At 40.1% G+C, this 10,184-nt stretch overlaps 1 long non-coding RNA gene across 2 annotated transcripts; it reads left to right on the top strand.

Moving 5' to 3' along the window:
- On the top strand, positions 1-9,860 carry LOC101177269. Of its 2 annotated transcripts, none has more exons than XR_004029271.1 (5): positions 1-28; positions 923-1,065; positions 1,792-1,913; positions 3,150-3,289; positions 6,276-9,860. It is a non-coding gene; the product is annotated as an uncharacterized LOC101177269 (long non-coding RNA). The 2 variants fall into 2 exon arrangements; XR_004029270.1 differs by having other exon boundaries at positions 6,270-6,371.
- The last annotated feature ends 324 nt before the right edge of the window (positions 9,861-10,184 follow it).

The raw sequence follows: 10,184 nt of genomic DNA, 5'->3' as shown, positions 1-10,184 counted from the left end.
ACACAGGTTCTGGACAGAAGTTTGCCAGGTAGGAAGAGAAATAATTGTTAGAAACTAACAGTATAATCCTTTTAAAGTAGACTGAAGAGGCTGGGCACAGTGGCTCATGCCCGTGATCCCAGCACTTTGGGAGGCAGAGTCGGGCAGATCACTTGAGGCCAGGAGTTTCGAGCTCAGGGCAATATGGCCAAACCCTGTCTCTACTAAAAAGGCAAAAATTAGTCGGGTGTGGTGGTGTGCACCTGTAATCCCAGCTAGTAGGGAGGCCGAGACGTGAGAATTGCTCAAAGCTGAGAGGCAGAGGGTGGAGTGAGCTGAGAGTTCACCACTGTACTCCAGCCTGGGTGACAGAGTGAGACTCTGTCTCAAACAAACAAACAAACAAACAAAAAGACTGAAGAGATGTTACTAAACGTCTCTCTAGGAATTGCCTCCTGAATTCCCTTTGTGTATGTGTTCCCAGTCTCTGGAAGGTTTCCCTCAAGAGAGTGGTTATTCTGGGCCTCTTGGTGTATCTCATTTGTCTCCGTACCTGCTGCACCAGGCAATGCCTGGGTGTTTTGGGGTCAGGACTTAATAGAGTACATCAGAAGTTTCTCCCAGGTACAGGACCAGGCACTGCCCCTTCGTTTCCATACTGCTCTGGTCCATCGGCCACAGAACCATTTCTGTGCTGATATGTCTCACCTCCCTCTCCTCACCATACTTAGACGGATGCCCTGGCTCGGCTGCAGAGCAGTCTGCCTCTGTGGGGTTCTAATAAGTCCTGAAAGAATCCAGCAAGGCTCTGGAAGCCTCAGGACAGTGGCTTTGCTGGAAGTCTCCCTTCTTAGGATTGCTTCTTGTTTAGAGCTTTTATTTTGTTGCAGTATTGATGAGAATTTAATTGAAATTTAATTTTTAATATTCCTTTAATGTTTAGGTTGCCAAGCTGTTCTACCTTTCTGGAATGGTGCATGGAGAATATCAAAACCAAGAAATCCACAATCTGGGCTGTTTTATTACAGTTACGAAGTTTAGGCCTCTCACATGGCAAACTTCTCACCCTTATATCCTGGCAGACAGGTAAAAAGTGATCGTAAACTTTTTCTTCCTGGGCCATATATTTCAAAGCTAAAAAGGCTAGAAAAAGAACAGTGATAGGATTTATATTGTGCCTATTTGAATAGTGCGGGTAGAAGTGTAGTTGATGGAAAATGTCTACTTATATCATTGCTCAAAGATGCTGTGCCTTTGGGAGTAAATAAATTATGAGATGTTTAGGAAAATGGGAGGACTTGGAAGCATTTAAGGCTACAGGATGTGGCCCCATCCTACGTTCAGCCTCAGTTTTCAGTGATGCTGCCTTCGTGCTCGGGTGCTTGAGTCCTTCATGTGTGCCTTGAGTTTCCTTCCTTTGTGCTCTCCTTTGTGCTGTGGTTTTCTCAGCCTGGAATACCCTTTTTCCACCTGCCAGAATGCAAGCCACAGTACAAATCCCAGAGCACAGGCTCTCCCTCTTCCAGAAACAGATTTTCTGAATGTGTTCTTCACTCATCCCTGACCCCAGGTGGACGTCATCTCCCTGTCCTGTCTCTTACAGAATGAATGTCACTTTCAGCCTAGAGACACAGTTGTGTGCCTGCCCCTTTTCCTCTGCTGGATGGTGAATGGTGCTTCCTTATTTCCGCATTTTCTAGTTTCTCAATGATGTGCTTAGTGGACAAGAGTGTGATGAGTCATTGACACATGAAAGGAGGTATAGGAACTTTGGCATTCATTTCTGCTGTATGATTGAGTTTATTTTTCTAGGATGGAAGATTTGACAAACCCGGAGGATATCTGAACACGCATCAAATGTGACCGGCAGGTGTCACTTTATGGTTATTTAAGAGGAGCGCACTTGAAAAATAAAAGCCAAATTCACATGCCAGGTATTCTCTTGTTTTAGAACGTACTAGAATTACACATAGGATTCTTGGGATGGCTTCATTTCTCAGGAAAACTGAAAAATGACCAAACAAGGGAAGATGGCCTTGCTGGAGGTTTTAAAAGTAAGCCAGCTATGTGTAGGCCTGCAAAGGTGTTACCGAATCCCTCTTCTCTGACCTCTTGTCTTGTAGCTAGAGGGCCACTGTTCCAGTGTGGCACAATGCCCTTCTTTAGGGTCATGGGTTAAGCCCTTGGACTGTGGATTGTTTTTAACCCCCCAGTCAACAGTAGGTACTCACTGACTTCTTGTCAGTTGAAGCTGGCTTTTTGGGTCCTGTCTTCCAGGGGTAGAAGATTTTGCCATGAGTGACATCAGTTTCCTCCCAGACCCTTGTGTTCTTCCTGAACAACAAAAGAAGTGCTGTTTAAATAAGGAGCAGCTGGTTTATGCGCCTCTTTCTGGAGTTGGGGGTGTGCTGTATGACAAAGACGCTGTCTCTGTTGACCTTGGTGGCAGCCACGGTTTTCAGGCATCAGTGAGGTGGGAGTCAATGCCCTGAACTCTCATTATTCTTTTCAAATCTATTTTTCAATCAAAAAAGTAATGTAGTCAGCTTTTATATATTGAAGATTTTTCTCTTGTACTTATTATAAAGGCCGAAATGCATATTGTCAATATGTAGAATAAAAAGAATACCCTTTTTTCATTGTACCAAGCAGAAGAGTCCTGTCCTCCATGCCTCCTTGATTCGTGGCCCCAGCACGGGCACTGCTGCCAGTATGGCACCTGCACGGCTTATTTCTGTTTCTACAAAATCAGTGTGCTTTCCAGCGCTCGTTTGTCTTTTTCTTTTTCTCGTTCACAGTGGTCTCCTCATTATTTTAAAGTGGATTTCCAATATTTATTTCTTAGTTCTGTAGTTGAATTTGATTGGGTTAAAAGCAGGGTTATTTAAAAATGTTAGAAAAGCTAGCATTGTTGTAGCACTGGAACTGAGGTTTTTCTAGCTAGGTGTTTAGGTTATCAGGTTATATACTCACTGAGCTTTGGAAAAGTTTAATGAAGATGGGGATCCATTTCAAGCTTTGTTGTAAGGATTTTCTTCTCTGGTTTCTGTGGCATTAAGAAAGGTTCTCAGGAAATGTGTCTAAGATAATTTTGAGAAACTGAGTGAAACAAGTGTCTCTCCAGGATCTTTGTGCTTTCCTCACGTGCCCTTTCTTGGTGGCCTTGACAGGACGAGGTGGGGCCCAGCCATGAGCTGGTCCAGAGTCTCATCTCCACCTACTCCACCATTGATGCCAAGATGGCTTCAAGTCGAGTGATGCTGTTTTCCGATTCCAAACCATTTGGGTCAGAGGCTGTAGATAATCAAGGGTAAGTCTGCTTTTTTTCTATTTTTAATAAAAAGATATATTACAGAAGATCATATCACCCATGATTCTGCCATCATAACACATTTTGGTGGGATTCAGTCTATGTTGTTTTGTTTTTCTTTGTGTGTGCATGTGTCTCTGAGGGCTCTTCACTTACCTGACATTACGAGGGAGTCTTATCTTAAAAAAAAATACAGGATGCATTTTTCAACAGACCTCAAATATTCCTCAAATACCACGCCATCTTCCATAGGTTGCTTTTTTGGTTTTTAAGAGACCTGATGCCACTTGACTTTCTTTTGGTGGCCAAAACACTAGAGCAGAGTCAGGGAGTTTGTGGCTGTCCAGAAGCCACATGCCTTGTCTCTGAAAGTTTTATTTAGATTATGTTGTATTATCTCCCATGGGTAGGTTTCCACTGATGTGTGGCTTAAGTGAATTATTTTTCAGCCTGGGTTGGGAATTTGTATACCTTTATGCTTAGTGGATGTTTGCAAAACATTGATTTTGTTGTATTGATTTATGACCCCCAGTAAAATTTATCTGAATATTTTGAGATAACGTAGTATGTAATTTGTTACAATGTGCATAAACTGCCTACCACAGTGCCTGACATAATGAGTGTTATTAGCTATTTTCATTTTTGCATATCCTTCTAGTCATCCTTGTCTGCAAGAATACTCTCTTCTAATATAGTTACAGGTAAAATACATAATTTTATTTCTATATTCTGAGCATTTTTTTCTATACAGTCTTTATGTAGTCATGATTTTGTTGTTACCAATTTTTTTTGTTATTGTGGTTTCTTTGTTTTTGTTTTTGTTTTGAGATAAGGTCTCACTTTGTCTCCCAGGCTGGGGTGCAGTGGCGTGATCTTGGCTCTCTGCAGCCTTGAACTCCCAGGCTCAAGTGATCCTCCCACTTCAGCCCCACAAATAGCTAGGACTACAGGAGTGCACCACCACTCCCAGCTAATTTTTTTTGTTTTGTTCTAGGGATGAGTTCTCACTATGTTGCCTAGGCTGGTCTTGAACTCCTGGGCTCAAGCAATCCTCCCGACTTGGCCTCCCAAAATCCTGGGATTACATATGTGAGCCACTATGCCTGGCCTGTCATTCCTGTATTCTAACTTATCCATCTCTTATGGTATGATTTTTAGTTTTTTCTAATTTATGTTTTGATACTTTTATCTATTGTGCTACGTTAAAAAGCTTCGTATAGTTTTCCTTCATCCAGTGATTTTAGCCCCCTGATGATCTTCTCTATCAGTTATGGCACTGGTGACTTAAAATGGATGTTATTCCTCTGTCATTCCTTCTACGTTTGTTACCTGGCATTTTTAACAAAGAGCTTTCTCTTCTCCCCTGTTATTTTGGTATCACTGCTGACTAATGCACTTGCATTTTATTCCATGGGTTATTTTCCATCACTGTCATCGTTCTTTCTGATGCCTATGCTGTCCCAGATTCGGCTGCGGGAGCCTTCAGCCTGTCTCCTGTGTCCTTTCAACTGTCTCTGTTAGTCTTTGAGCATTTCTTACTTTCTGACAGAACAAGAGGATCCAGGCTCATTTTGTCCTCTTCCTGCCTTGGGCCTGGACTCAGTCATTTCTCTTAAGGATCATGTGTTTTTAGCTTAGAAATTAATCAGCTTTCCAGAAGATCTACAAAACACTAACTTCCCTTTTCAGCAATTTTTTTCTAAAATTCAATTTTTTTTTTTAACGGTTATTCCTTTATTCTCTCTGTAAGTTCTTTTGAAGTGTGGTGTTAGGGAACCATGCCTGAGTTTGCTTATTAACTCTTCCAGTGTTTATCAGATAATTTTTTCCCTACACTATGTCATCTTAAACATTTTAAGCAATTCATTGACATTTTCTGTTTCTTTGTATTTTCATTGACTATATTGCCACTTCTAGATTAGCTGATTAATGTACAAATTGAATTATTTTGCATTTCCTTGGTAATATAGGCTGTTGATGCCAAAGGAGGAAAAACAAATGGACTTGAAAACTGGTCGAATGCGTCGGAAAGCCATTTTTGGAGATGATTCTGTGCAAACGTCTTCTCTCCTTTCTTGATCTCTTCATTTTTTTTTTCTTACCCAAATATATACCAGTTGATTTTGTCTTTCTAGAAGATCCATAGTTTAGAGCTATATTCTTTTAATGTTAACTGGTATTAGAATACTCTTTTCTGTATTTTATTTCAATACATTTAAAAATAGAAACGATTGTATTTTCTTTTAACTTGTGAAATAGAGCATGGCATACAAATGTTGTATTCTCAGTATTTCAAAAAATTTCTTTCTTAGTGTACAAGTTGTATTCAGCATATAAAGTCCATCCAGCTTTGTTGTAGATGCAGTGTGATTATTACATGTTGATAAGGTGTGAATTGGAGATGGGATCCAAAAGTACTGTACTTATTGTAATTTTTAAGCTAATTGTAGGTTTGGTGGTGAATATTTTACTACTGCAAAATGAAAACAGCATTTCATCAGAAGTCGTTTTATGGTCTTTCAGGCATTTTATTTTATATCTTTGGTGCTTTTTGCCTATGAAGTATCTCTTTTGTGTGTTTGTGTGTATGTGTATTGATCTGCTGTAAGTTTCACAGCGCTCATTGTCAGGGATCATCAGAATCAGGCCTAGACAGAGAGCTGAGCAGTACTCTCAGTACGTCTCTGTGTCCTGGTTGCCACATTATCTCTGTTGTTTATTTGTAAATTGGAGAACTCTCTGACCTGTAACAAAGGTTGGATAGATCAGAGACAATTGGAAGAGGAATCCTTTACTCTATTGTCACCTCTTCTTTTTCTGTTCACACATGTCACATAGAGACATGCGTGTTGTAAATTATTTTGTCAGAATGAAAGCCTGGCAGATTAAATGCTTTCTTCTCTTCTTACTGTATTTGATATCGATCTCTTGTTCATTTCTTGATAATATGTTTGGTAATTTTTGTTTTCATTGCTTTTAGTGTCAGAGATGGCTTTAGATTCCCTGTTCTGTGTGCTCCTGTCTGGCTCCTGAACCCAGCTGGAGATGTGTGTCAATCCCAACTGGTGAAGTACTGAGAGGAAGCTACACAAAAGACAGCAAGGCATTAATAAGGGTACCTCTGACATTTTAACCCTCTCTGACTTTTCCATGGAATGGACAAGTAGTAGTCTCTGTCAGAGCTATGTTTTAAAGGAAAAAAAGAAACTTGAAGTCGTAAACTGTTTATTAATTTATGCTGTTACTTTGTGTTTACTCAACTCATTTATATTGACTTGTAAATTAGTAATTTATGAACTACTATTCATCAATTCATTGCCTACATGTCAGCAAACAAGTTTTCTTCTTAATAAAGAATCCAGTGGCTGGGCACAATGGTTCACACCTGTAATCTCAGCATGTTGGGAGGGCAAGGCAAGAGGATTCCTTGAGGCCAGGAGTTCAAGACCAGCCTGGGCAACATAGCAAGATTTCATCTCTACAAAAAAAATGAAAACATTGGCTGGGCATGGTGGCTCATTCCTGTAGTTCAGGCTACTCAGGAGCCTGAGGTAGGAGGATCACTTGAACCCAGGAGTTTGAGGCTGCAGTGAGCTATGATCCTAACACTGCTCTCCAGCCTGGGTGACACACCAAGACACCATGTCTTCAAAAAAGGAATCTAGGGGCATCAGTGTGTGCACACAGCATGACTTGTGAATGCGGAAGTGCCTGTGTGCATAGTTGTGCTCAAGAATGTGCTGATGATTATACCTAATTAGAATTAAAATTTTTTTTTTTTTTTTTTTTGAGATGGGGTCTTGCTCTGTCACCAGACTGGAGTGCAGTGGCGCTATCTCAGCTCACTGCAACCTCTGCCTCCCAGGTTCAAGTGATTCTCCTGCCTCAGCCTCCCGAGTAGCTGGGACTACAGGCAGACACCACCACTCCTGGCTAATTTTTTGTATTTTAGTAGAGACGCAGTTTCACCATGTGGGCCAGGATAGTCTTTATCCCCTGACCTCGTGATCTGCCCACCTGGGCCTCCCAAAATGCTGGGATTACAGGTGTGAGCCACTGTGCCTGGCCTGAAGGTCACTTTTATAAAGATCTCTCTACGTCTTAGATTTGATTCTTCCTTTAAATATTTTTCTCATTGACATTTGAAAGCACCTGACCATATATCAAATGAAGAATTTTCATAACTCCATAAAAGGAGAATTATGACATCATCTACTGTTTCTTTCTCGTCTCTAAATCTAAACCATCAACCTGCTAATTTTTGTATACTGTCACATTGTGTATTCCCTGCATTGAATGCCTTTCTATTGCCATTGTCTATAAAAATTGTGGGAAGTTTTCTGCACCCTAAATTTTCTGTTATGGGGATTAAATATCCACTATCCAATTTTTTTCCAAGTCTTAGAGCAGAAAGGGTAAATACAGCCCTCACAGCAGCCTGTTGTTTGTCCTGCAATTGTGTTTCCATCACATTACACAAAGCCTCTTTGTCTTCGTGGTGGTACCCTACTAATAAGTTTTTTTTAATTATGTAATGTGTGTATATACAAATACCTATATGTATGTGTGTACACATACAGCTGATATCTACTGAGATTATGTATGCATGAACTATAGAATTAGCTTTTAATTTTAAGAAAATAAATTATTTTGTAAAGATAAATCTCATGTTTAAGAAGGGGAATTACGATTGAATCATTTAGGGATGCCTCAGCCTAAACATAATATGGAAAAAGCCATAATCAAAAGTCATTTTAGAGTACTGCTAGGTTACTCAACCTATCATCACATTTAATTAAAATGTCAGTTTGAACCATGGCCAGTCTATTTTCGTTAATATGTTATTTAAATCAACTTGTGAAGTCTTCATTTTAAATATAGAATTTGTGTTAATGAACTGGAAAATAACATTCAATTGCTTGGAAGATGTGTTAAAGCCTAAAGATTTATGACTTTGTAAAAGAAGAAAACCAGCTGGTGATCAGTTGGCATTAGTACATGAGGATGTACTCATATTTGGTAATAGCCATTTTTTTCTAACTAGAGTAAGGGAGTTGGGAATGGGAGGCAGAAACAAGGACACAGATATATAAAAAATCGTAGAACAAAACTGTATTGAGTTCTGAGTATGGGTCTGTGATCCATGGTTCAGTTTGAGAGGTTCGTGTGTCCCTTATGAGAAGGGACAGGAAAGCCAGGAGGACAGGAGTATGTTTGGGCCTGTGCCTGTGCTTCCACCACAGAAGTCAGCAGCTCTACCTTTCTCTTTTCTCCTCTTTATCTAATAATTGTCTCCTCTTCAAATTTGGGAAATGAGCTTAATCAAAGATTTGTTGTGTTTTTTGTTTGTTTGTTTTTGAAATGTGGCCTCAGTGTGTTTGCCCAGGCTGATCTTAAACTCCTGGGCTCAAGTGATCCTCCCCCTCAGCCTCCTGAGTAGCTGGGACTACAGGCATGTGCCACCACACCCAGCTAAGTTAGTGCTAATGTATAGTTTATCTGCTTCAATTTTGAAGGGCAGGATATATATATATATAGTTACGTGTGTGTGAGTTTGTGGTGGGGGGGTAGTGTGTGTGTGTGTGTTTATATATATATTTATATATTACTAGTCCATTGCTGCTACAACAAACTACCACCATGTCAGGGTGTAAAACAAATTTATTACACTCCTGTATGCCAGAGTGTGATGTGGATCTCACTGGGCTAAAATCTAGGTGTTGGAAAGGCTACCTTCATCTCTAGAGGCTGTAGAGGATCTTTTTTCTCACCTTTTCCACATTCTGGAGTCTGCCTGCATTTTTTGGCTTTGGGCTTTTCTCCACTCTCACCATTAGCAGCCTTGCGTCTCATGGACCCATCTTCTATGGCCACATGTCTCTGTGGCTCTTTCCTTCCCCCTTCTCTTCCACTGTTAAGGACTCATGTGCTTCCTTAGTCCTGAATGGAGGCACCGTCATCATCCACATGAGCCCACTGTCCTAATCCATACAGGCTGCTACAAGGAAATGCATTAGACCAGGTAGCTTATAAATAACAGAACTTTGTTTCTCACAGCTCTGGAGGCTGAGAAGTGCAAGATCCAGGTGGCGGCAGTTTTGGTGTCTGGTGAAGGCTTGCTTTCTCATAGAGGTTTCCTTCTTGCTGTGTCTTCACATGGTGAGAGGAACAAACAAGCTCCCTTGTGCCTTTAATAAGGATGCTAACCCCAGTCATGAGGGCAGAGTCTCCCGTAAGGCTTAACCTCCTAATACCATCACCTTGAGGGTTAGGATTTTAACACATGAACATTGACGGAACACAGCGTTCATTCCACAGCACCAGGGTAGTCTCCTCATGTCAGGGTCTTTACCTGAATCACATGCATGATGTACCGTTTTCATGTAAGGTTCTAGGAATCTGTGGACGCCTTTGGGGGGCCATTATTTTGCTGATCACATATTACATATATTTTAATATTCTAGACTAGTATGAAAACAATGCTACTTCCATTGCTTTATATATGTATATATATACACATTGTCTAATGCTATAATTAAAAAAAAAGTTGTAGACACAAATATACCCATTTTTTAAAAAAAAACATTTTGTGCTATTTTACTTCATACTGCCAACTCCTTTTTCCTGAAACTGCTTCAAGTCTGGAATTCTTTTTTGTTATTAGTTTTATTTTATTGAAATATTCATGAATGAGCATACACTTGTATATGGATTTAAAATTCACAGTAATGTTCTCATGAATTCATCTGTGAATAACATTTTATAGACAAAATGTCTGCACTAGGACAAGAGAAAGATGGATAATTCCCTGTTCTAAGGTACTGCCATTCATTGTTATTATTTTAAAATAGGAGTGTTGACTGATGTTAAAACACAAAATGGGGCTGGGAGTGGT

The sequence above is a fragment of the Nomascus leucogenys genome, unplaced genomic scaffold (assembly GCF_006542625.1).
Source record: "Nomascus leucogenys isolate Asia unplaced genomic scaffold, Asia_NLE_v1 000826F_77857_qpd_obj, whole genome shotgun sequence".
Taxonomy (NCBI): domain Eukaryota; kingdom Metazoa; phylum Chordata; class Mammalia; order Primates; family Hylobatidae; genus Nomascus; species Nomascus leucogenys.
This window is presented reverse-complemented; position numbering and strand designations above follow the sequence as displayed.